Source organism: Orcinus orca, chromosome 3 (assembly GCF_937001465.1).
Source record: "Orcinus orca chromosome 3, mOrcOrc1.1, whole genome shotgun sequence".
NCBI classification, from domain to species: domain Eukaryota; kingdom Metazoa; phylum Chordata; class Mammalia; order Artiodactyla; family Delphinidae; genus Orcinus; species Orcinus orca.
In genome coordinates this window covers 59,571,917-59,598,680 of record NC_064561.1, presented here as the reverse complement: position 1 = coordinate 59,598,680, position 26,764 = coordinate 59,571,917, and the positions used below count along the sequence as shown (strand labels likewise).

General features: G+C 46.7%; 1 long non-coding RNA gene across 5 annotated transcripts in view; it reads left to right on the top strand.

Annotated features, from left to right (window-relative positions):
• The first annotated feature begins 1,430 nt into the window (after positions 1 to 1,430).
• Positions 1,431 to 26,764, top strand: part of LOC125964045 (uncharacterized) — an 80,077-nt gene continuing 54,743 nt past the window's right edge. For all 5 annotated transcript variants that reach the window (XR_007476569.1, XR_007476570.1, XR_007476568.1 and 2 more), the window contains exons 1-2: positions 1,431 to 8,870; positions 19,490 to 19,668. This is a non-coding gene — a long non-coding RNA (uncharacterized LOC125964045). The remainder of the gene's footprint in view (positions 8,871 to 19,489; positions 19,669 to 26,764) is intronic.

Genomic DNA, 26,764 nt, shown 5'->3' with positions numbered 1-26,764 from the left:
AGACAGTATGGTACTGTGGTGCTGGGAAAACTGTACAGCTACATGTAAAAGAATGAAATTAGAACACTTCCTAACACCATCCACAAAAATAAACTCAAAATGGGTTAAAGACCTAAGTGTAAGGCCAGACACTATAAAACTCTTAGAGGAAAATACAGGCAGAACACTTTATGACATAAATCACAGCAAGATCCTCCTAGAGTAATGGAAATAAAAACAAAAACAAATGGGACCTACTGAAACTTAAAAGCCTTTGCACAGCAAAGGAAACCATAAAAAAAACGAAAAGACAACCCTCAGAATGGGAGAAAATACTTGCAAATGAAGCAACTGACAAAGGATTAATCTCCAAAATATACAAGCAGCACATGCAGCTCAATATAAAGAAAAAAAAAACCAATCCAAAGATAGGCAGAAGAAAGACCTAAATAGACATTTCTCCAAAGAAGATATACAGATTGTCAACAAACACATGAAAAGATGCTCAATATCACTAATCATTAGAGAAATGCAAATCAAAACTACAATGATGTATCACCTCACACCTCACACCTCTTCTGATGGTCAGAATGGCCATCATCAAAAATCTAGAAACAATAAATGCTGGAGAGGGTGTGGAGAAAAGGGAACCCTCTTGCACTGTTGGTGGGAATGTAAATTGATACAGCCACTGTGGAGAACAGTATGGAGGTTCCTTAAAGAACTAAAAATAGAACTACCATACGACCCAGCAATCCCACTACTGGGCATATACCCTGAGAAAACCATAATTCAGAAAGAGTGATGTACCACAATGTTCATTGCAGCACTATTTACAATAGCCAGGACATGGAAGCAACCTAAGCATCCATCGACAGATGAATGGGTAAAGAAGATGTGGCACATATATACAATGGAATATTAGCCATAAAAAGAAACGAAATTGAGTTATTTTTAGTGAGGTGGATGGACCTAGAGTCTGTCACGCAGAGTGAAGTAAGTCAGAAAGAGAAAAACAAATACCGTATGCTAACACATATATATGGAATCTTAAAAAAAAAAAAAAAAGGTTCTGATGAACCTAGGGGCAGGACAGGAATAAAGACGCAGACATAGAGAATGGACCTGAGGACACGGAGAGGGGGAAGGGTAAGCTGGGATGAAGTGAGAGAGTAACATTGACATATATACACTACCAAATGTAAAATAGATAGCTAGTGGGAAGCAGCTGAATAGCACAGGGAGATCAGCTTCGTGCTTTGCGACCACCTAGAGGGGTGAGATAGGGAGGGTGGGAGGGAGGCGTAAGAGGGAGAGGATATGGGGATATATGTATACATACAGCTGATTCACCTTGTTATACAGCAGAAACACAACATTGTAAAGCAATTATACTCAAAGATGTTTTTAAAAATGTCATATATATATATATATATATATATATATATATATATATATATATATATATATATATATATATATATATTACAGCCATGACCATTAGCCAAGTAGCTACAAATAAAACATTTTTGGGAAAAAAAATTTTTGGAACCAACCCACCTTAGCGTGTGTGTAAAAATATGTGGCAGTTTAGACTTAATTCCAGGAACATCTCTGTATTATAGCTGTAGTGCCTAAATCTGTTAGCTCTGGTATTTGGAGAGCCTTTAAAAGTCTATACGTGTCTTTGTCAGTCTGTAACTTACCTCCTCTGGGCTTGTGAAAGTGTAAAGGCTGCATACATAATGCAAAACTCAGTCCTTTCAGTCCCTCTCCCAGCAGCAAATTCACTCTCCAAGATGCTCATGACTCATTTTCCTTTCTCTTCCCTGCTCAGAGTTCTGATAACAAACAGGAAGCACAGGGGAACAGATAATAAAATAGGAAATCCAACGGTGGCTCCATAATACTTATGAGAGCCTACAGTGTGCTAGAAACCTAGCTCAGGGCTTCTCAACGTGGCTGCCCACTGCTTGCACCGGGGCAGCTTTAACTATGACTGAAGCCAGGATCCCACTCAGAGATGCTGATGTAATTGGTGTGGGGTGTGGCCCAGCCTCAGGAATTCAGAGAGCTCCTCAAGTATTTCTAGAGTGTGGCCAGGGTTGGGGACCTCTGCTCTAGACACACAGTGGTGGTCGAGATAGACCCGGGGTTGGAAATGGTCACAAGCTGTTAGCTAGGACGTGCCCCATCCAAACTTTGTACTTGCTCAGATGTTTCAAACAGGCAGCTTCTCAGCCAAAATAAATAAATAATTTTAAAAGTTATTTTTTAAAAAAAGGGACTTCCCTGATGGCACAGTGGTTAAGAATCCGCCTGCCAATGCAGGGGACACGGGTTCGAGCACTGGTCCGGGAAGATCCCACATGCCACGGAGCAACTAAGCCCATGTGCCACAACTACTGAAGCCCGCGCACCTAGAGCCTGTGCTCTGCAACAAGAGAAGCCACTGCAATGAGAAGCCCGCGCACCGCAACGAAGAGTAGCTCCCACTCGCCACAGCTAGAGAAAGCCTGCGCGCAGCAGCAAAGACCCAATGCAGTCGAAAATAATTAATTTTTTTTAAAAGTTATTAAAAGACAGCAGCTTGAGAGGAGGTTTGAAATAGGACAGCCTGTTCTGTCAGGTCCCAGAACGTATATTTATTAAGTGCCATTAAAAGGGACCTGAAGAGGGGCTTCCCTGGTGGTGCAGTGGTTGAGTCTGCCAGCCGATGCAGGGGACACGGGTTCGTGCCCCGGTCTGGGAAGATACCACATGCCGCGGAGCAGCTAGGCCCATGAGCCATGGCTGCTGAGCCTGCGCATCCGGAGCCTGTGCTCCGCAATGGGAGAGGCCACAACAGTGAGAGGCCCGCGTACTACAAAAAAAAAAAAAAAAAAAAAAGGACCTGAACAAAACTGGATATTCTTGTAGGCATAAGGGAGAAAACTGAAATATTCTTGGAACCAAATCTATCTCATGAGGAAAAATAACAATGTATTCAGTAGCACGTGGGTAATGGTTTCTCCTAGGGGATGAGATTAAAAGTCACTGAAGGGTGAGAAAATGCATAATTGAGAAGATGGAGAATGGCCTGAATTTTCTCCAGGGGACTCTGTGTAATGTGCCTTTCCCCCTCCAAATACCTAGAACCATTGCCCTGTGACTTATGTATTTCAGTGCTGGACTGTCACATATTAGACTTACAAAGGTATTTGTCTGTGAATTGAACAAGACTTCCAGGAGGTGAAGACTGATTCACAAGGGTGACCCTTGCTCCCTGCAACAGAGTGAGACCTCTTTAATCTCTTGGGCTCCAACCTAGTTTTAGACATGAGGACAAGATTACAATATCAAAGGAAAGATGAGCGAATTCTTGGTTAATGTGGTGAGTCTAGCTTGGTGAATAACTGATGTCAACTACTGGGAATAAAGGACTTGAAGATGAAATGCCGCTGAAATTTGTGTGACTCTAACCATTGGATGGTCAGATGCCCCAGTGTGGCATTTGTTCACTAGATACTTGCCATATATAAAAATGGCACCTCCTTTATTCATGTGTTCATTTAGTGAGTGTCTACTGCACATCTTTGGTGCCTCCAGGATTTGGCCTTAGCTGCTGGGGATGTAGTGAGAAGTCAGAGAGACCGGGACCCTGCCCTCCCAAAGCCCACAGTTTGATGAGGGAGGCAGACAAGGCAACAGTTAAACACAGTGTTAATTGTTAGGATAGGGTGATAACAGGTGCCACCAGAGCCCAGGGGAGAGGCCAGCCCCTGACTCAGACTTGGTGGCTAAGGAGGGCTTCCTGGAAGAAGTGATATCCAAGCTGATGGGTAACAGGTTAGATGAAGGTGGGAGGGAGGGCACATGAAAAGGCCCAGAGTTAAGAGCAAGCACAGCTCATCAGGGAACTAAAATGCTATAGAGCTGGAACACAGGGTGTGCGTAAGGGTGGTGGGTACAGTGCGAGATGGCTTAGTGAGGTCTGCCTGGTAAGGAGCTTTGGGGTTTATTCTGAGGGCAGTGGTGGGGGACACTAAAGGGTTTCAAGCAGAGGAGTGACACGCCCAGAGTTGTGTTTTAGGATGCAAGTTCTGGTTTATCCTGGAATCTCCCTAAGCATCTGTCATATGCCTCAAGTAATAGATGTTCAATACACGTTGCTCAGATAAACAGCCCAGATGGGATGGGAACACTGAAACCTACTTCCAAGGAATCTCCCATCCAGCTGTAAAAGACAGACAAGCACCTGGCACCACAAGGCAGGATGCTGTCAGCCCCAGAAGGGTGCTATTTACCAGGCTCATAGGTGTTCAGACAAGGAGGAGCTTTGGGGTCGCTGAGGTGGTCAGGGAGGCTTCCTGGAGGAAGTGGGGCAGGTGCTGGCTTTGTGGGATAAGTAGGGTTGGGGGAAGCAAAAGGGAAGGGGAAGCCTTCTCAGGCCCAGGGAGGCAGTGTAATGGTATGAGAAGTGCCCAGCACTTGACCTTAAAACCCCTGAGTTCAAGGCCCGCTTGGCCATAGGCAAGTAGCAGACTCATTTATTGTGGTTTCTGCATGTGGGGAAGTTTGGTGAGGGCCCCCAGCCTGCGTTGTCCTCCCTATTCAGCCCAAAAAATACTCACTGTAGAATTCTGTCTTTTCTCAAGGAGTCGCTGGCTTCCTCCACCAGGACCTACCTTCCAGCGTGGAAAAGTCATTTTAGGATCTGTTGTGGTAGGGCAGAGACTCAAATACCTGGACTGGTGGGTAAGGAAAGAACTGGATTCCACTCCTGGCAACATCCCGAGGAGCTGGGTTCCTTAACAATCCACTCACTTAACCTTGTTCTTCTGTTTTATTATCAGTAATTTTTGAACTTATGTTTTCTGTTTTTCTCATCTGTAAAATGGGTACAATTCCTGTTCTGACAGGGTGAGTGAGAGGATTAAATGAAACACTTGTGAATGGTGGCGGATCACAACAGGAGCATCACGGCTGTGCAGGGAGGAAATATGTGAACTCTGACCACTAGGTGGCAGCAGGGCTCTAGGAATCACCTGAGATTGGGCTGGGAGGCACCACCTCAGCAAATTGAAACGCCCAGGGTGCTGGGCAGGTGGTTCAAATGAGAGGAAGGGCCAGGTGAAAGACATTAGGGAGTGGCAGGGACTGTGGTGGACCACAGCATACATATTCCATCTAAGGAGCTTGCAGCTTCTTGGCTTCAACCAGTGTTGCCACATCAGAATGAGGGCCCAGTGGTGCCAGAGATTCTGATTTTTCAAGAGAAGCCAGAAACCAGGGTTTTGTTTTGATTTTTGATGTGAAATCTGTGTGGAGATTGTGTGGGTCACAACAGGTCCCCCTTTTTGCATCTTCTGCCACAGAGTGTGGGTTGGCTGCCCTGGTAGAGAATCTCCTCTGAAGAATTAGCTTCACATCTGTTTTCTGTGAAATGCCGTCATGTGTCTCCACTTCACTCACTACTTCATTAGATGTTAATTTTCCTTCCTTGGATCTCTGGGGAGAACTGTTTCGTTTTCTGCTATTGTAACTATTGTTGTCATCAAACATTTATTCAATCGTGGGCCATATTTTCTGACCACCCATGAGGCTCTCCATAGTACCTATTTCACAAGGTTCTTTTGAGGAATAAATGAGGTACTGATATAATATCGCTTAGCCCAGCACCTGGCTCATTAGCACTCAATAAATATTATTATGGGGACTTTAGAAAAGATGGCATGACATTTGGAGGAGGGTTTGCAGGGCCTGCCTTTCTCTCTATATTTGGGATGGTGACAAGGCCTGGCTACTCCCTTATGTAGATGAAGCCCCCTGGTTCCGGCTCCTGAGGGCCTAGTAGAGGTTGGATACAGCCCTTCCCTCAGAGGCTGCTGTCACACCCCAAAAGCATTCCTGGGACTTTCCCTTGTCCGGTTCCCTGGTGCTGCGTCTGGGTCAGGGTGGGCAGATTTCCCCATCCAGGGCAATCCCAACCTTGGGCAGGAGTGGCCCAGATTCTCCTGCCTCTCCCCAGCGAGAGGGCTTTCTGCAGTCCATTGCACCCGGACAAGTCAGGCAGGTACTCAGGCAATAATCAGGCATGCAGATGCGCTGGAGCAGCAACTCTGGTCAGAGGCTCAGGGCCCTTTACATCCAGGAGCATCTTCTCAGGGTGTTCCAAGGGGACCCAGCAGCTTTGGGGACAACGACTCCTTGCTGGAGGCTCCACTGGCAGATTCAGGAACAAGGAGAGGGTGAGATCAGATTTGTCCTTGAGGGCTCTGACTTATGCTGGGCTCAGGAGCACCAGCTAATGCTGTTCAGTTAGGTCTCAGGCCACCACCATGCTTCCAGGATACCTCAGGGTGGTTCTGGGTTCCCTGTTTGGGACCCATTTGCCTGTCTTCAGGGGTCTGGGCATCCTTGAGGCCTGTGAGTAGAGAGAGAGCTCAGTGGCTGCAGGTTTGGGACAGCCCTGAGCCTTAGGAGGATTGGGCCAGAGTGGGCATAGGACTTGCATCCACCCCTTCTGAGCAGCTCACATCTCAGAGGTTGGTTATTTGCTTGCTTGCTCTCACATTTATTCCCTGCCCAGCTCAGCTCTGTACTTCAGGGAACTACACTGCCCAGGCTCCTTTGTTCTCTGGTTTTCTGGTGGGTTTGTCCAATGGGAGGCACTGGCAGGGGGAAGGAGGGGAGAACCCAAGGTATTTCTCCCTCTCTCTGCTTCAGGCAGCATCTCTGCCTTGGCTGGTCTTCTCCATGGTTCCCACTTCCACTGGATGGTCCTTCCCTCTTGGTCTTAGGTCCCGTTGGACAGGCCTGGCTATACTTCCAGTTTCTGTAAGATAGCTTCAGATACTGGGCCTTAATAATGCTGCCTCTTCCCTGCGTTCCTCCAACCTAAAGACTAGAGTGTCTTTTTGCTGTTGTTAATCCCTGTGGTGATTCTAGGATCTTCTTTCACCTGTGTAACTTCCTCCCTAAGTCCCTCTGTTCACAAGGCATGGAGTGGTTCTCTCTCTGACTGGACAGTGACTCTTGTGCAGCTCAGCAGCTAGGGATACAGGGAAGGAGTGGGTAGTAAAGCTGGGAGGCTCCTAGGTACCTCTGCCCCTCAGGCTGCCGAGCCCTCAGAGAAGATTGGGACCATCACCAGGTCTGCTGTACCTTCCCTGGGTCAGGGAACAGTCCAGCCCTCCCCACCCAGATCTCTTGGAAGTGTCTTCAGCTATAGACAGCAGCTGAGTGGGTCACGCTCCAGGGTCAGTGGCTGTGAGAATCTGCCGAGCAGCCCTTGTTTGGGCCAACTGAAGCTGTTCTGCAGGGCCCAGAGAAGGACACAGAGGAGACCCAAGGGCCATTGTGTGACAGCAGAGCCAGGCTGTGGGCAGGAGGAGAGGGTCGCCTCCTTCCAGCCACAGTGCCTCGAGTCTGGCCCTGGCTCAGGAGGGGTGGTGAGCCCCCGGTCAGTGAGACGGGAAGTGGAGATGAGGCTTCTGGCCAGGAAAAAGCCTGCTTGTCTTGATTCTGGGATCTCTGATTCCAGGCACATCAGCAGAGCCTTTGGTCTGGGGAAAGGCTAGTGCACTACTAGCAATCACCACAGCTTCTGTTCACTTCTCACAGGGCTTTTTGAGGGTTACGTGAGGAAATCCACTTTACGTGATTAATCCAGTGCTGGCACATAGGAAGCTCTCAAGACCTGCGAACTAAAGAAAAACAAACAAGAAAACACAAATCGCAACAGCAACCAGGCACTGTGGACCTTATTCTGTAGGAATAAGCTGGTGTCTAGTTAGTACTGAGCCCCAGGCCTCTCCCCTGGAGCAGAGCTGGGGCTGGCAACACGGTTCCAGCTGCCAAGGCTAGGAAGAAGGCTGAGTCAGGTGAAGGAGTTGTGAGGTTGGGAGGTCACAGTGATCTCAGGGCACACTCCCCAGAGACGTGGGGATGAGCAGTAGGTGTCCAGAACCATAATGGGGCACTTGAGGACAGCTATCACCTTGTGTCCAGGCAGGACAGAGATCAAGGCTAGGTCAGAAAGCAGGCAGTAGGATCCCAGTCTTTGGGTTGAGGTTCAAGTACTAGGCCCTGGGGACTTAAAGGTCAGGTCCACTAAAAATACAAAGATCCTGGCAAGAGGCAGGATGGAGAGCTGGACACAGGGACTTCATTTTGAGCCCTGGGGACCAGAGCTGCTGGAAATCCTCCCATCTGATGACAGGATTGAACCCAGGGAGCAAGATGCGTTGGACGTGGGAGAGGGTCTGGGATGAAGAGGCTGTGGTAATCAGGAGCCCAGACTTCACATTGCAAAACGTCCAAATTCAAATCCTGACTCCACACTCACCAGCTGTGTGACCTCGTTGAACAAGTTACTTCATGTCTCTAAAACCTCACTTTCCTCTTTGTGGGTAAACCAGGAAATAGTCGTACCTCAGAGGGCCGTTGGAATGTGGAAATGGGATCACGCGTGGAGGTTTTGGCAGTCTAGGACATATGAGTGCTGCTTAAATGATTGATCCTCAAAGACACAGCTATTTTTGCTGGCTCCCACCTCCTCCAATGTACTCCTCCTAAGCTTTGCCAGCAGTGACCCCAGCCCGAGTCTTCTCTGGGCTAACACTCCTTGTACTTTCAACCTTTGCTCTAACGTCTGTGTTCCTGACCCTTCACCACCTCAGGCTCTGAAAAAATAGCCCCTCACTGCCTGAGCTCTTTCCAAACTGAAAGCAAGTGGATGTCTTAAGAGGCCAAAGGTTGTTCCCCTGGGAATGTAATGTGACCACGTCCTCGGATACTCCCTGGTGATTAGAGCTCGCCATCTTGAATTACTTCATCTTCATCCTCCCAAGAAGCTTCTTCACAACCCCAGGCCAAGCAGTGGAAGACAGCCTTGCTGATATGCCTTTGTGAGTATACCTCCCCACTACTTTCTTTCCTCCCACATTGCTAAACTTTTTTCCTCAAATTCTTTCTCACCCTTCCTCCACTCCTCACCAAAAGCTGCGGCAGAACATAAAAGAAAAATACAGTGACACGCACACAACTGGAAAAATCTCAACATCTATCTTCTTCCCCTTCACACCACCCCGCTGGCCACATCCCAGGCCAGAGATTCCAAGGCATGGCACTCCCCTTAGGAGTCAGGTGTCCCCGTCCCCACCTGGAGGGGACAGATACCAGCCAAAAGCACCTGGTCCAGATTTCCTTTTTGCAGTTTGTATTGTGACTATAACGTAGTTTTTGTTTTTCTTAATGTATTACAATATGCACGTAATACATTTTTTAATGTTATTTTATTTACTTATTTAGTTATTTACTTATTTAGTTATTTACTTATTTTTGGCTGCGTTGGGTCTTTGTTGCTGTGCGTGGGCTTTTCTCTAGTTGCGGCGAGCGGGGGCTACTCTTTGTTGCGGTGCGCGGGCTTCTCATTGCGGTGGCTTCTCTTGTTGCAGAGCACGGGCTCTAGGCGTGCGGGCTTCAGTAGTTGTGGCTCACGGGCTCAGTAGTTGTGCCTCGTTGGCTCTAGAGCGCAGGCTCAGTAGTTGTGGCGCACGGGCTTAGTTGCTCCGCGGCATGTGGGATCTTCCCAGACCAGGGCTCAAACCCGTATCCCCTGCATTGGCAGGTGGATTCTTAACCACTGAGCCACCAGGGAAGTCCCTACATTATTTTTAATAAAACCAAATATGGAATTTGAATTGTATCACTGCCTGTCATGCTTCCTTAGGCTCCTGTAAGGGGTAACGCCAACAAAGCTGGGATTCACTCCGCTTCCTCTCTTCCTCGCAGCCCTCCCTCCATATTCAGTCCTTCAGCAAGGACCGTCAACTTTACCTCCAAAACCTTCCTGAAAGTTGTCCACTTTTTCCCTCTCCAGCACCTCCACTCCTCTTCTCTCCCCTGTGCTTCTGCAGGAGCCTCTGGACTGTCTCTCAGTTCCCACCCTTGTGCTTCCCCCTCACCCACTCTCCATAGAACAGTCAAAGTGATCCTTCGCAAAAAGTAAATTAGAGAATGTCACACCTCTTAAAACTGAACAAAACTCAAATTCCTTACTCAGACCTAACCGGGCCTGTGTGATGGGCCCTGCTTCCCTCCCACCAAACCATGTACCACTTTCCACCTTGATCACTGTGATACGGCCAACACTTGCTTTTCTGTTTCTGTTCCTCAATTACCCTAAGCTCCTTCCTGACTCAGGGACTCAGCACTGGCCCTTCCCTTCCCTGGGATACTCTTCCCCCAGATCTGCCCTTGGCTGGCTTCTTGCCACACAGGTCAGCTCCTCAGTGATGCCTTCACTGACCGCTCCATCTGGGCAGTGTCCAACTGTTCCTACCCTGACCCCAGCACTCACTATTCATCACCCTGTCTTACTGTCATTAGAGACTGCACCACTCCCTCCTATTTTCTAGTTTATCTGTTTGTTGTCTGCTTCCCTCATTAGAAAGTAAGATGGATAAGGATTTTATCCATCTCATTCAATTCTAAATCCAAATAACCTTTAGTATGTCCCAAATGGCACATGCTTATACTAAAAAATTATTCCTAGTTTATCCAAAATTCACATTTAACTAGGTGCCCTGTATTTTAACTGGCAATCCTACTTGAGGCCCATGGTCCCACATCCTGGGAACATGATCCCAAGAGAATGAAGCCGGTATGGGAAGAGAAGAGAGAAAATGAGGGAGGCGGGGAGGACAGGTGGGTGGGAGAGAGAACAAGACAGCAACAGAGAATGAGTGAAGAGAGAGACAGACAGACAGAGTCACAGGTAGACCAATAGACCCCCTCTGGTAGTGTTCAAGTCCCACAGTTCAGTGACCCAAAGTCAGTGCCACCCCATCCTTTCTGTAGTTTGTTTATGGGCACCAGTAAATTCCCCTTTTGCTTCAAAATAATAGCCAACATTCTCAAGCACTTGTGTGTGCCAGGCACTGGGCCAAGCCTTTGGATGCACTATCTCATTTAGGCTCACACAATTCTATGAGGGTGTTTCTGTCACTCGCTCTACAGAGGAACAGAGAAGTTAAGTAACGTGCTCACGTTCACACAGACTCTAAGCAGCAGAGCTGGGCTTCAAACCCAGGCAGTCAGATGCCAGAGTGCTTGACCACTGTGTGGACTAGCTGTCACTCATAATCGAGGAGGTCCCGAGCGGCTCACTGGATGGCTGACCCTTGAGAGGCTGGGTGGCATCATGTGTGGACCCAGGAACCGGACTAAGCAGGATCAAATCCAACTTCCCTCACCCATAGTGTGACTTTGGGAAAGTTGTCCACTTACTCTGAGCATCAGCTTCCTCTTCTGTAAAATGGAGTCGACAATAATAGTAGGTACAGCATAGGATTGATATGGGGATTTAATTAATTAACGTCAATGTACACAGACATAAAAAGCCATTAGATCAGGTAAGCATTTAATAAACAATTACAGACATTTTTATTATTTTCAGTTCGTCTCTGATGCCCAGCACAGGATCTGACACAAAGGAAGTGCTCATGTTTCCTGTGTGAGTGATGATAAGAATGGAGAATATTAACGAGACTCCTGTTTATTCAGCACCTACTATGTACCAAGCATTGTGCTAAGCACCTTACACACATCTCAGTCCTTCCCCACAACAGCCCTACCAAGTTGGTATTTTCACCCCCATTTTACAGATGAGGAAACTGAGGCTTCAAGAAGTCAAGTGTCCAGAAAAGCCACAGAGAGAGGTCCAGAGCTAGGATCTCAACCCTGGATATAAGGAAAAAACATTGGATCTATGATTGCTTTAAAGAAGGCAGGAAGCAGATGAGATTGCATTGAGATGTTTTCCTATGGACTGAGTTTTGAGTTCTTTCCATTGTCTTCGCAAGGTTTTTCATGTCCCTTACAGAAACCCCGTGTGCGTGCCTTTCAATGCACTATTATCTCAATAGATGGGTATAGAGTCCCATTTTATGAAGGAGGCACAGAGAGGTACAGGTATTGATACTTGCTGAAGGTCACATAGGTGTTAAGAACAGAGCAGGTTCTGAACCCAGCTTCATCTGACTCCCAGTACAGTCTTTGTCTCGAGTACTCAACCTCTGGCCTACAGAGAACCACCAGCCCCAAGAGCATGCCATCACTCAGATCTCCCAAAGACACCACTTTTCACCATCCCCACCGCCAGCAAACCCCCAGGCTTCCGTCCTTCACAGGGCCACCACCAGGGTCAGCTTTCAGAAACAGAGATCTGAAACCAGGGCTCTTGGAGGTCCTTCCAGGGTTCTTGACCACGGCTTCATGGTCTGGCTCCTGTTTATCCCTTCCCCTCCTTGAACTCTGAGCTCTGGCTGAGCTGAATCTGCACTGCTCTCTCTCTGCCCCCCTTCACACTCACTCCTTCACCTGGGTGGTACACCCTTTCCCGCTCCCCTGTCCCCTGTCCAAGTCATCCTTCAAGTCTCAGTGGCATATCACTTCTTCCAGGAAGCGTTCCTTTCTTGGTTCCGGTGCTCTTCCTGTGTGTGCCTCTACTCGGGTCCTTATCCCTCTCTGTTGAAATTGCCTTCTTACTTGAGGGTCTCTCCCTTGCTCCAAGAGGGCAATGGCTGTGTCTACCTATTCACACGGCATCCCCAGAGCTTGACATGGTGTCAGGTACCTGGTAGGTGCTCAGTGAAAAGCTGGGGAATGAATGGAGGTTCCCTGAGGACATTATGCTTTATTACACTGAGCACCGGGCACATAGTAAGCTCTCAATATATGTCTGTTGAATAGGTAAGGGATGAATGTATGAATAAATAAACAATGTGGTTCAACACCACTCCCCCCCTCGCCTCACACACACACACACACACACACACACACACACACACACACACACACATCAGATTTGTTCACCCCTCAGCTTTGTCTCCTGCAGAATAAAAGGGATCCCAACTCCTTGTTTGAATGCTATGGGGTTTTGAGTAGAAAAAAATACTGCTCCTTCAACAAGAAGAGTTTCAGGTGATAAAGGCCTTTCTTGCTGGTGAAGGGAGGAGGGAGGGTCGGGGCTTCAGCCCAGTTTTAGGATGGCCTCAGTTGGCCCCAGACTGACTAATAAAGTGTGAAATTGACTTCATCCTCCGCCACGTCTCCCCAGCCAGTGTGTCCCTGTAGCATCTCCCTCTGCTACCACTAATGCAGTCCTGCCGCCATCCCCTCTGTCACCGGCAGACAGGCGGGTCATCAACGCCCACGCAGCCCCAGGGCCCAGTGCTCTGCAGAGCCCATGAAGCCATTTGGCCTCGGGCCAGGATGGGCTTTCAAAGCTAGAAGCATCCGATGTGGCATGTCTGACGCACCTTCTAAGTCAGCCACTGGCCCTTCCTGTCCCTATTTACTCCTCTGGCACTGGCTGCTGAGGCGTGGGCGAGGGCTGGAAGCAGGCACAGCATTAGGTGAGCTCTTTGAGACTCTCCTCCCACCCCACCCAGTCCACTGCACCAAATGCAGGGGTGAAGAGTCAGAAAAGAGAACAGCAAAATCAGGGAGCTCAAGGGAGCTCTTGCGGGGGCTTTAGGGGCTGCTTGGGGGATGATGGAAGGCCCCCAAACCCCTCCTTCCACTAGGACAGGGCCATTTTGGGATATCTATTTTGTTTATTTTCTCCTGTTTAAGATTTTCTAGGAGGAGAGGGATTCCATGGCTCTAGTGAGTCCTAAAACCAGTGATCTGTCCAGCAGTCATTCCCAAACCTGCCTGTGCATCAGAATCAACCAGGTGACTGGGTAAAAAATACAGATTCTGAGACCTGTAGCGTGTTCGTCTACTCAGCACCCATTTCCTCTTCTTCTGAGGAGAGCCCCTAGGTTACCTTAGAGAGCTGTCACTGCCTCACACGGCCCCATGTAGTTTGGGTGATCTCCAGGGTCAAGCCTGTTCCCCAGGCCGGGCCAATCACAGAGGGATCAGCCCAGGGGTCAAAGCTAGGTTGGAGCAGGCAGCCCCAGGATTTTGTCAGAGCTGTAGGGGAAGAGATGCTCTCTTTTTTCGGAGGCTCTAGGCTGGTAGCCATTGGCCTGGGACTGCTGGCTAAGAATGAAACAAACACAGAGGCAAATCATGACGAGGGATGAAAGAAGAGAGAGAGAGAGAGAGAGCAAGCTCATGACATGTTATGAGCACCTAGATCCAGCCATGTCTGTAGTTTATTCCTCTGGGCTATTCAAATGTATGAGCCAATAAATTACTCTTTTCTTTTCTTTTTTTTTTCTTTTCTTTCTTTTTTTTTCTTTTGCTTCAGCCAGTTTGAGTTGGGTATTTGCAACTTGAAACTGAAAGAGTCCAGGCTATCACCCCTACCCTCACCCTGCCACTTTCCCCCCTTGGTGTCCATATGAGAAAACTGGCATCTTGGTGGTTTCAAAGGGTTCCTAGTTTCTGGTATCCTCAGATGTTCCTTGGCTGGTAGATGCTATTCTCCTTGTGTCTTCACATGGTCATCCCTCTCTAGGCATCTGTCTCTGTGTGTAAATTTCCCCTTTTTATAAGGACTCAATCATATTAGATTAGGGCCCACCCTAAGGACCTCATCTTAACTTGATCATCTGCAAACACCCTATTTCCAAATAAGATCACACTCACAAGTACTGAGGGTTAGAATGCAACATCTTTAAGGGTATATAATTTTTCAACCCATCTATCCAAGAGGATAGAGCAAAGAAGAAGAAGAAGGAGGAGGAAGACAAGGAGAAGGGGAAGTTGAATATGGGGATAATAGGTATCACCCTGGGAGCTTTGTTTTTCTCCCCAAAAAATCATGGTACCCAGAAACTACTGTGAACTTAATTTTCTGGGAGTGTGCTGATACTCTAAAAATAAAGGGTTTGGAATATTAAAAAGAAAGAAAGAAAGAAAGAGTCTAGACTAATACACAGATGCCACCTCAGATCTACTGAATCATGATCCCCATGGATGGAGTCCAGAAATCCGGATTTTTCAAGAAGCTTCTGAGGAGGTTCTGATAAAGTATCATTGCTTTATCAGTCATTGTTTGTTTGGACATCACTGAGATCCTGGTCCAGTGATGTACAGACAAAAGCGATCCTTCCATATGTGACCGTTATAATTGTATGTGAGAACTCTGTACACATTTTCGATCCTTACAACAACTGGATGAAGTACAGGTTATTCTTCCCATTTTACAGATGAAAACACTGATGCCTAGAGAGGTGAATGAATGTGTTCAAGAGCACACAGCTAATAAGTGACGGATCTAGGCATATGAGTCTCTAAAGCACATCCTCTTTCCACCACCCTGCACTTCCCAGAGTGGCTGTGCAGCTTGCCTAGAGCCTTAACACCCAGTGTCGGAAATGTCCTCTCTCTTCAGATACTCTTTCAATAAAGCAAAGCCTATGTGAGTCATTTACTGTGCTGTGGCTACAGTAAGAGAGGACTCCATTGTGAGTCCTAAGCAATAAGGATAACTTATTACACTGCACTCTAAAAACTCCAAAGTAGGATGGTTCCAGGATTGGTTAATTCAGTGGCTCAGTGTCATAAGCAAAGGCTCAGGTTCTTTCCATTTTTCTTCTCTGTCCTCTTCAGGTGTCACATGGCCTTCAGGCTGGCTCTCTTCTTGGCTACAAGATAGCTGCTGCACTTCCAGACATGACAGTGTCCAGCATAGGGGGATGGTCTGTGTGTGTCTTCCTATGTGTTTCTTTTTGTCAGTAAAGAAAATGGTTCTGAAAAGGCCCCGGCATATCATTGGTCAGAATTACATCACACATTCATACCTAGTCCAGTTGCTGGCAAGAAGGGTGGGGCATCATGATAGGCTTGGAGCCATCATGATTCACCCTGAAGCTGGGCTGAGTAGACACCTGAACAGTATAGGGCTCTTCAAAGAAGGATGGAGGGGGAAGAAGGTTGTTGGGTAGTGTATGCTGCACAATTCCTCCCCGGCTTCCTGGGTTTCCCTCCCTGATTCTGGGCCCAGTCTCCAGAGGCATCTCTCTTTTCATTAGTCATGATCTTTGCAGGAAGATCAACTTTCAGATTTCAAAATCTTCCCCATGGCTCCTTCATCCTCTCTTCCAGTCCCCTCCCAAAGCCAGCAAGGTGTCCTAAAGAAATGCAGGCCTTTCCCTCCAACATCCAGAGGTGCTCTTCCTGGCTTTACTTCCCTCGCTCTCTGTCAGACTGATACCAGATCACTAGGTTGCCAGGAGGAATGGTACAGCATATGTGGTGATGGGCATGTGCTATTGCCTGCCCATCACCTGTTTCCACTGCTTCTAATCACAGAATGCAGTGTCCTTTAGGAACCACTCTTTCCCACTCTCAAGTCTTGGGTATAAGAAACACGGACCCTAATTGTACCCCCAACTCTTAATGGGGTCTCTTCCCCTGCATCTTGGGGCATGTGACTTGGGCCTATTCAATTGTTGTGTTCAATGCCTCTTGCCACAGGACTTGATTTGGGATAACCCCAGTCTGTTCCCTGAGAGTCATCTCCTGAGCCTTGGGCTCAAACTCTTGGGGGAGTGAAATTCTATTTCTACTAGGGTCATTGAGCTCCAGATTTGAGTCTGGAGCTTTCAGCAACCATTTTACAACTTCCTAGGGGAAAGTTGGTCTGCGAATGAAGCTAACACTGAGCCTAGAGACTGAGATAGAGAGATCCTAAGGTGCTGGATACAACTGGGCCTGATGCCAGACAGCACTGTACATCTCAGTCACATGAGCCAATAAACTTTCCTTTCTTGGTGAACCCCGTCTGAGTTGGCATTCTGCCCCTTGCAACCAAAAAACGACTAAGATAGTACATGCTTTTGAAAAAGCTGAACTGTGCTCCCCTTTGGCTGAGTTATACAAGTGTAAAGGGGAGTAGTGGAAGATAAGGTTGGGAAATCAGGCTGTAGGCACATGGCAGGGGTCCTTGAAGACTGAGATGGGCCACCCAGTCTCTGAGACCACTGGGGCCTAAGCAGGATCTCCTAAGGCCAGGTGATTCTAGGAGTTGCTGAACAAGCTAAACTTTGACCCAGGGATCAGGTTAATGTCTTTGTAGCTGCTGATAAAGTAGAAATTTTGATCTGAAGCAGGACTCATCCTCCAGGCCCGCTTTCACCAGGGAAGAGTGAGTGAGTTCTGCATAATTGAGAATGATTGGAAGACAGGAGCTACTGGCATTTATCAACTGTTCCTATGGGCCAGGGATGATGAGGGTGGGGAAGAACCCAGTGCAACTGATGAGAAGGTATGGGGATACCACCAAATGTGTCCACATCCCTCTTAAATTGCCCAGGATAGGACATGCGCTGACCAGAGTAGATGGAAGGACATCACCTCCCTCTTTCTACAAGACCTACTTCTATTGATATTAACGTGGCCTGAGATTGTACTCACTTTGGTTTAGCACGTTATGCTTTGTATTAAAATGGATGTCATACATGCTGCTACTATGTCATGTCTCCTCGCTCACCTCAAGTCTTCCAAACCCTCTTCCACCTTGGGAGAAACGCCTCCACTTTCAACTTCTTTTCAAGACTCCATGAATGCAAAATCTTGTCCTCTTGGAGAGGTGAGGTGGTCAAGGAGGAGACAAGAAACCAGCTCTCGTTCTCTTTAATGTCCAATAGCAGCAAAACAAACAAAAACCAAAACCCCAAAAAGACAAAACACACATTAATATCTCTGTAGAGTAACCAGCCGCATGTAGGCTTAGCCCTCCAAATTGTCACCTGTATAGTCAGTGCATTTGTTCCTGACAGAGTCTCTAGGAATCCAATTCCGTCCTCCCACAATCACTCCCGTCCACACCTTCCATGCATTCCACTGTCTTACCTCAGATGTCTTCATTCAAGTGTCTGACCAAAAAAGTGTTGCCCAGGGCTTCCCTGGTGGTGCAGTGGTTGGGAGTCCGCCTGCCGATGCAGGGGACACGGGTTCGTGCCCCGGTCCGGGAAGATCCCACATGCCGCAGAGCGGCTAGGCCCCTGAGCCATGGCCGCTGAGCCTGTGCGTCTGGAGCCTGTGCTCCGCAAGGGGTGAAGCCACAACAGTGAGAGGCCCGCGTACCACACACACACACACAAAAAAATGTTGCCCAGGACAGTATCAGGGATAAAGCCACCATTCCTTCTGATTTTGCTTCCAACCAAATGCATAACACAAGATCATTGCTTAATTCCTCATATACATGATCTTCTTTGTTTATTTACATAATACTGCGTGTAGACTTTGGTCCTGGTGCTTTACAAATATTAACTCATTTAATCCTTAAAACAACCCCTAATCACAATTGTTATCCCCATTTTACAGAAGAAGAAATTGTGGCACATATGGATTAAATGACCTTCCCAGTGTCACAAAATTAGTAAGTGACAGAACAGAGATTTGAACCCAGGTAGTTTGTACTCTTAAACCTGTGCCCAGGGTAGGCACACTTTTTCTGTAAAGGGCCAGAAAGTATTTTAGGCATTGAGCACCACATACAGTCTCTGTCCCAACTACTCAGTTCTGTCGCCCTAGACAATACATAAATAAATGGGTGTGGCTGTGTGCCAATAAAACTTTATTTAGAGACACTGAAATTTGAATTTCATATCATGTTCAATGTCAGGAAATACTACCCTTTTTTGATTTTTTTTTTTCCCCCAACCATTTAGAAATATTCCATTCTTAGCTTGCAGGTTATACAAAAATAGGGAGTGAGCCAGGTTTGGTCTACAGCCTATAATTTGCTGGCTCCCACTCTATGCTATGGTATTATTCAACCTGATCCTTACAACTTCTTATCGTCTTCATTTTCCAGACAAAGAAATCCAGTTAGAAGAGGTTAATGATTTGCCCAGGGTTACACAGTGAGCAGATGGGGGAGTCAGGATTTGTACCCAGGTTTGTCTTGACCCCAGAGACTCTAGAGAGGAAGAAAGCTGGCAGAGGCCAGCAGGTGGGCAGGAAGCAGGGCTGAGATGGTGGCATCAGTGCCGCCTACCTTGGCCTGAAGCCATCAGTCACCAAGTTGCTGGCAATCCCCTCCCCCACCTCTCCCTCTACCCCATTCCCCAGGAGCCTAGTACAGCAGCCTGGGACTTCTCTGCCCTGATCTGCCACTAAGGCCCTGTTTAACTGGGACTTGCAAGAAACTGAAATGCTCTACCTTTCAAGCCTGGAGCCAGAGAAACCCAGAAGCTGTCTTGACTTGGCTTCATTTTGCCTAGCACAACCATTAGGGGAGGGCAGATCTGGTTTAAAAGGGCCCTGAATTGTCACTTGTGAAGAAACATCAGCTCTGGCCTAAGACTGGGAAAAGGTAAGGGAAGAGTGGGGGAAGGGGAGAGATAGAGACCCAGAGGGACACGCAGAGAGAAACATGAGTCAGAGATGCAGACACAAGTACACACACACAGAAAGATCCCTTAACAGCTGTTTTTCGGAACCAGAACCCTATTTCCTAGTTCCTCAGCTCTGCGGATGCAGAAAAGCCAATACTGCAGCAGAAAATCTCCCCACATTACTTGTTGTTAATAATTACTTATTTTGTCTTTTCTAGGTTTCTGCAACATTAACTTCATTCAAACCAATGAGCAGCCCTGAGATGTGCATTGTGGAGGTTATTTGCCTGAGGAGGGTTGTGGGGCTCAGAGAGCTCCAGCACCTTGCTCAAGATCACACAGCAAGTTAATGGCCAAGCTGGAAGCAAGGATCAAGGCTCCGAACTTCCAGTGCACTGTGAGTTTCTTACAAACCACCCCCAGAAATAAAGGGGACACTGAAGGTCAGGGATTTAGTTCCTTCGCTTCCCTTCAATAAGTGAGCCCCTCAATTCCCTCTTTGACAAGGAAATGATAGAGACATAGTATGTCTGAACTTGAGCAAGGCAGTGGACAAGCAGAGGCATGATATCCTCATGGTTATATATGATGGAAAACTGTGAGACAGATTCAAGGACAGCTGGATGGATTTTAGCCAGGAGATCAGTACCCAAAGGATCTTGGTGAATAGTGTTTACGTAGAAGGATGCTATGCCACGTGATTTTTTAAAAAATACTTTTTATTTTTAAATTGATTTTTGGCTGCATTAGATCTTCGTTGCTGCACGCAGGCTTTCTTTAGTTCTGTTGAGCGGGGGCTACTCTTCATTGAGGTGCGCGGGCTTCTTTTGTTGCAGAGCATGGGCTCTAGGCACGCAGGCTTCAGTAGTTGTGGCACACAGGCTCAGTAGTTGTGGCGCACGGACTTAGTTGCTCCGCAGCATGTGGGATCTTCCCGGACCAGGGTTTGAACCCGTGTCCCCTTCATTGAGCAGTCGGATTCTTAACCACTGCGCCACCAGGGAAGCACCATGTCACGTGATTTTTATTACTAAAATTGAATGACTTGAGTTCCCATCCCACCTCTTCTGAGAATGACTCTCCTCCCAACCTGTGGCCCTCTCTTCCAGGATAACTCTCAGAGCAGTTACTTAGTCCTAACGGGCAGTTTAGTTGCCATCTCCTGAAGGAGAACAGAGAAGCCTGACCACTAGGTATCCTGCAGTTGCTGAGACGGCCATAGGAGGGCACTGTTGAAAAGGGGCAACTTGGTTGCCTAAAGGCCGTGTTCTTCCACCGCCTGGAGACACGTGGTCGACAACACCCAGCCCCAGGTACAGCCCCTACCCTCTAAAGAAACCACTTCATTGATCAAGGCACATTCCATCTGGCTGGTCCTGCAGGTGCTTCCCAGGGGGATGTGGGAAAGGGAAAAGACTTTTTTTGCACATATTCCATGACACATAGCCTGGACACCCAGTGTAACAGCTCTGTATTTCCACATACGCTCAAACATGGTTGCTTTCGTTCAGAGGTACACCAACAGTGTGCTAGGGTAGTAGATTGGGACTGGTTTGTAGGCTCAGTGATAAACTGGCCCTAGAGGCAGCAGCCCCCATGCTCTTGCCCTCTCTAGGATCACTAGTGGGTAGCTCTTAGTTTGGGGCTCTACACCACCCATCCCCCTCCCCAAAGCACCCCAGCTTCATTAAGGGAAATTGCCTCCCTGACTGTCTTGGGGAGGGGGTACTTCTTGGCTCCTTTCTTCCCCTGCTGGCCTCCTCCAGTTGAAGTCAAAGAGGTCAGATCCCTCCTCGACTCACCTGGGGGAATCAGTGGGGAACACGTGCTCTAACATGCTCTTTTCCCAGGACTTTAACTCTGGCAAGGACAAGGAAGTGGTTTCTGGCCGTTCTCTTTGTGGCAATAGCAGTTGTGGGTCATTGATAGCGTCCTTACCTATGTCCCTATTAAAGGAAATGACTGATTTTCCTACTTATGCTTCTTGACCCTCAGTTTCCTTAAGTCCTGTTGACCCAAGCCTGCTCTTCTAACCTTTCATCAATTGTGTAAGCTTCCATTGGCCTTCCAAAAAAATCCCCTGCTCTCTAATTTCTGGTGCTCACACGAAGAACCCTGTCTGATACAACCCCCAAGAATGGAAGAAATCTTTTCCTCTTTCATTTCCAAGGTTCACCCCAATTCGTTCCTGAGAAGGATAGTTTGGGTCCCCCAGAGCACATCTCCACCTTTCCTGATGTAAATCTTCATAGGTAAAGCAAACAAACACAAAGGAATATGCTCCCTAAATGTTGTCAATGTTAGCACAGGTAGTGAGATTACCGGGGGCTTCATTTTCCTCTTTTTGCTCATATTTATTCCCTGAAAAAACTTTCTTCCCATTTCCATAAACTCCATTTCGTTGATTAAGAACAACAGCATTGGGACTTCCCTGGTGGTGCAGTGGTTAAGAATCCACCTGCCAGTGCAGGGGACACGGGTTGGAACCCTGGTCCGGGAAGATCCCACATGCCGCGGAACAGCTAAGCCCATGCGCCACAACTACTGAGCCTGCGCTCTAGAGCCCGTGAGCCACAACTACTGAGCCTGTGTACCACAACTACTGAAGCCCGCATGCCTAGAGCCCGTGCTCCACAACAACAGAAGCCACCTCAATGAAAAGCCCGTGCACCGCAACAAAGAGTAGCCCCCGCTCGCCGCAACTAGAGAAAGCCCGCACGCAGCAATGAAGACCCAACACAGCCAAAAAAAAAAAAAAAAGAGAACAACAGCATTTATCTGTGTGTTTGTTCAAGTGCAATTAGAGAAACTAAGACACAGTAATGCTCTTTTTCATGCTGAAGGAGGGAGCCCCTGTCCCTGTATGGGTGTCCTTGAGAAGGAAACTTGTCAGTGTTTTGGCACTGCACTGCTGGCTGTTATCACCCACTGGTTTGGGTGTATTTACTGACAGAGCTAAGGGCTGATATCCTTTGGCTTTGTTGTATGCATGACTCAGGACGTGTCCTCACCCTTCCTTGTCCCCCCGGTCTCCCCACATAAACAAGGAGGAGAATGGCAGTAAATGACCTCTAGGAGTTCTTCTGCTCCATTCTGGGGCCTTTGTGAAGATTATTGCCTGACGGGAGTAGCATCCAGGAGAGAACCTGGAATCCCACCCTTTGGGTGGTAAGGCATTGTAGATGTCCCATGTACTCAGCACTTTTTTTTTTTTTTTTTTTGGCTGCACCGTGGCTTATGGTGGGATCTTAATTCCCCAACCAGGTATCGAAACTGGGCCCTTGACAGTGAAAGGATGGAGTCCTAATCATTGGACCACCAGGGAATTCCCAGCACTTTTTGAATTGCAGATGACAAAACCCACCCCAAACTGGCTTAAGCAAAAAAGAGAATTTATTTATTTATTGAAATATAGTTGATTTACAATGTTATATTAGTTTCAGGTATACAACACAGTGATTCAATATTCTTATATATTATACTCCATTTAAAGTTATTACAAAATATTGGTTATATTCCCTGTGATGTACCAAAAGGGAATTTATTGACTCATATAACTGAAATATTTAGGTCTAAATTCAGGCTTGGCTGGATCCAGGGGATAAGAAAGTGTCATCGGGACTTGGTCTCTGTTAGTCTCTTCTTCTGCCCTCCTTTGCCTGCTTCATCCTCAGGCAGGTTCTTCCCCAGCAGCCCCAGGTTTACAACTAACCAGCTTAGCACTTCTTCCCAAGGGTTCCAGGAAACATCCCAGGGCTGACTCTCACTGGACTGTTAAGTGATATGCCCGTTGCTAAACCAATCACTCCCCGGAGCCAGGGTGTAGATTCTGTTGATTGGCCAGACTTTGTCATGTTCTCCTGAAGTTGGGAAGAGGGTGAGTATCGCTTACACCCGTGGCCTAAGATATGAAGAGGGGTAGTTCACTAAAGGCAAGTCATGAGCTGTTACCAGAGGGGGAAACGATGCTGGGAAGGAAAAAACCCAAAGGTCCTCTCAGGTTCATCTAGATCAGCGTTTATCAAAGAATGTTCCCCAGATCGACAGCATCCATATCACGTGGAAACTTGTAAGAAATGCAAATTCATAGGCCCCGCTCCAGACCTACTGAATGAAAGGGGCCCAGCTCTATAGGTGATTCAGATGCGTGTTAAACTCTACTCATGTAGACCAGTGGATCGCCAGCCTGACTTCAATTAGAATCACTGGGAGAGCTTTTAAGCCACCTGGACCCCACTCCCAACCAATCTGATCAGGATAAGGGATAAGGGAAGGGATAGGGTGCAGTCTTTGGTGCTTTTGAAATGTTCCCCCAATGATTCTAATGGCAGCCAAGGTTGACTGAGGTCAAAGGAACTCTTGTTCTCAGCTCCTTCTAATTTATGCAATGCAAACAAACGAGGATGCGGACAGTTCCTCTGCTGTGAATGGTGGTTTAATAAAGGAGTGACTTAGGAAGTGGCAACTCAAGCCTAGGCAAGTGAAGTAACAAAGCGGGGGGGATGCATGATCCCCCCAACTGCATGGAGTCCGAACCAGGAATTCCCTACACTCTGATAAATTAATCTTTACACCCTCACAGACAAATCACTCAAGAGAGGAGGAGATTAGAGGGGAAACATAAAAGGCAGTTTAATGAGCGCTTACTGAATTTCGCTCATTTAAATCTGACATAATCCTGTGAGGTAAATAATACTAACTACAGCTATAATCTTGTGATGTAGGTGATATTAACCGTCAAGGAAGAAGACACCAAGGGTCAAAGACTAAAGTTACTAGACCTTGGTGGCTGCACTGGGTTTTGAATTTAGAGCTGTCTGGTTCAAAAACCAGGGCCCTTAATCCCCATTCTATGCTGCTTCTGAGAAAGGTCAAGTTCTCCTGTTAGGAGCAGAGGAGTTTGGGGAGGAGTTTGGAGGTGAATTCTCTGACTCCACATGTTTTGAGGAAAGAGCACTGACCTGGAATCAGAACCTGGACTGCGCTCACAGCTCTGTTCTTGACTAGTTATGTGACCTAGAGCAAGTCACTTCTCTAGCTGGGGCCTCCGCCTCCTGATTTGCACAATAGGATAGCTTTAAATGACCCCTAAGGTTTTTTTCCATTCTGTTTGGATGATGGTATCAGGAAGTTTCCAACAGAAGAGATTTCCTGCTTCCCAGGATCCTAGGACTTGTTTTGAAAGACTCCCGTGTTCCAGCCTGACCAGGTATTCAAGTTGTTTTGCTGTTTACTAAAAAATTGCTCCCTAGACCAGGAGTCAAGGATTTCTGATTTCTCTAAGGCTTAGAAGTCAGCACAGCTCAGATAGGAGCTCTAACATCCGCAATTAAATCTTGGAGAACTAAGACACTGTAGAATTTTGTAGGGTCTCAGAACATATTTTTGTCACATAGGACTGCAAAAATCACAGTGCCTGACTCCAACATTTATCCGTAGCTGCTGCACTCAGCTCTGGGCTGGGCAGTATGAAAGACACAGAGATGAAGGGGCAGCACCCTGATGCCAAAGAGGAGGAGAGCCGCAAGTTGGGATATGGCTCTGATTTCAACCTCACGTTAATGAGGGAAATGCAAATGAAAACAAGATGCTTGCTGGCATCAATGAAGGGGGCAATATCCAGGGCTGGCATGGATGTAGTGAAATGAGCACTCATACACTGTTGGTGGAATGTTAATTGGTAGAGTTTTTCCAGAGGGTAGTTTGTAATATTTCAAAAAATGTAAATGTGCATACCCCTTCATCCAGCAATTCCACTTCAAAGACTGTCCTCAAGAAATGCTTACTCTATGCACAAGGAGGTAAAACAAGAATGTGCACTGCTGTGCTGTTTGTACTGATAAAAAGCTGGAAACAGTCTAGATAGCCATCAAGAGGGAATGGCTGAACTGGGCTCCAGTTTTGCTCTGACATACCACCTAGCATTTAACAATCACAAAGAAGATCTACATATATGTATATATATATATACATATGAAAAAAGCCTGAGATATAGAAATAAGTTAAGACGGATAATGGCAAAGATTGGCAAGGCTGTGGAGAAATTGGAGTCCTCATACATTGCTGGTGGGAGTATAAAATGGTGCAGCTACCTTGGAAAACATTCTGACATTTCCTCAAATGGTTAAACATAAAGTTACCATCTGACCCAGCAATTCCACTCCTAGACATATAAGCAGGAGAAATGGAAAGATATATTCACACAAAAACATATACACAAATGTTCATAGAGGCATTATTCATAATAGCCCCAAAGTGGAAACAATTGAAATGTCCATAAGCTGATGAATAGATAAATAAAATGTTGTATAGCCATACAATAGAACATTGTAGAATATTGTATGAAGTACTCATAACATGCTAAAACATGGATTGACCTTGAAAACCTTATGCTAAGTCGCAAAAGATCAATATTTTATGATTCCACATAAATATCCAAAATAGGCAAATCCAGAGAGACAGAAAGTAGTTAAGTGGTTGCCCAGGACTTCGAGGGGATGACAGCTAAAGAGTCAGGGGGTTATTTTGGGGTAATGGCAACGTTCTAAAATTGAATGTACTGCTGTGTGAACAGCTCTGTAAATACACTAAAAGCCAATTAATTGTACACTTAAGATGGATGAGTTGTAAGGTATATGGATTATATCTCAATAAAGCTAAAAATGCACACAGATACAAATAAATACAAGATTTTTCAGTGAAACTTTGTTTATAATAGCAAAAGAAAATAACCTAAAAACACATCAATAAGTGGTGGGCTAAGGAAATTATGGTAAATTATGGTACATGTGTTATCATGGAATAAAATGTAATACTATGTATGCCAATGGCAAAAATGAAGAAGTTCTGGGCTTCCCTGGTGGCGCAGTGGTTGAGAGCCCGCCTGCCGATGCAGGGTACGCGGGTTCGTGCCCCAGTCCAGGAAGATGCCACGGAGCTGCTGGGCCCGTGAGCCATGGCCGCTGAGCCTGCGCGTCCGGAGCCTGTGCTCCGCAACGGGAGAGGCCACAACAGTGAGAGGCCCGCGTACCGCAAAAAAAAAAAAAAAAAAGAAGTTTTATATGAACTGATGCGGCACGATCTTTAAGATATATCACAAAGTGAGAAAATCAGTGTTCAGAACAATGTGTATAGCATGCTCTCCTTATGTAAAAAAGAGGGGAAAGAATATTCACGGGCACTTGCTTTTTTGTGCATAGACCAGGATCAGCAAACTACAGTCCACAGGCCAAATCCAGCCTGCTGCCTCCCTTGGTACAGCCAGCTATCTAAGAATGATGCTTAGATTTTTCAGTAGTTGAAAAACATTCAAAAGAAGAATATTATCTCATTATATATAAAAATGATATGAAATTCAAATTGCAATGTCCATAAACAAAGTTTCATTAATGAGCCATGCTCATTAATTAGTGTATTGTCTATGGTTGCTTTCTCAATACAATGGCAGAGTTGAGTAGTTGTGACAGAGACCAATAAGCTCACAAAGCTTAAAA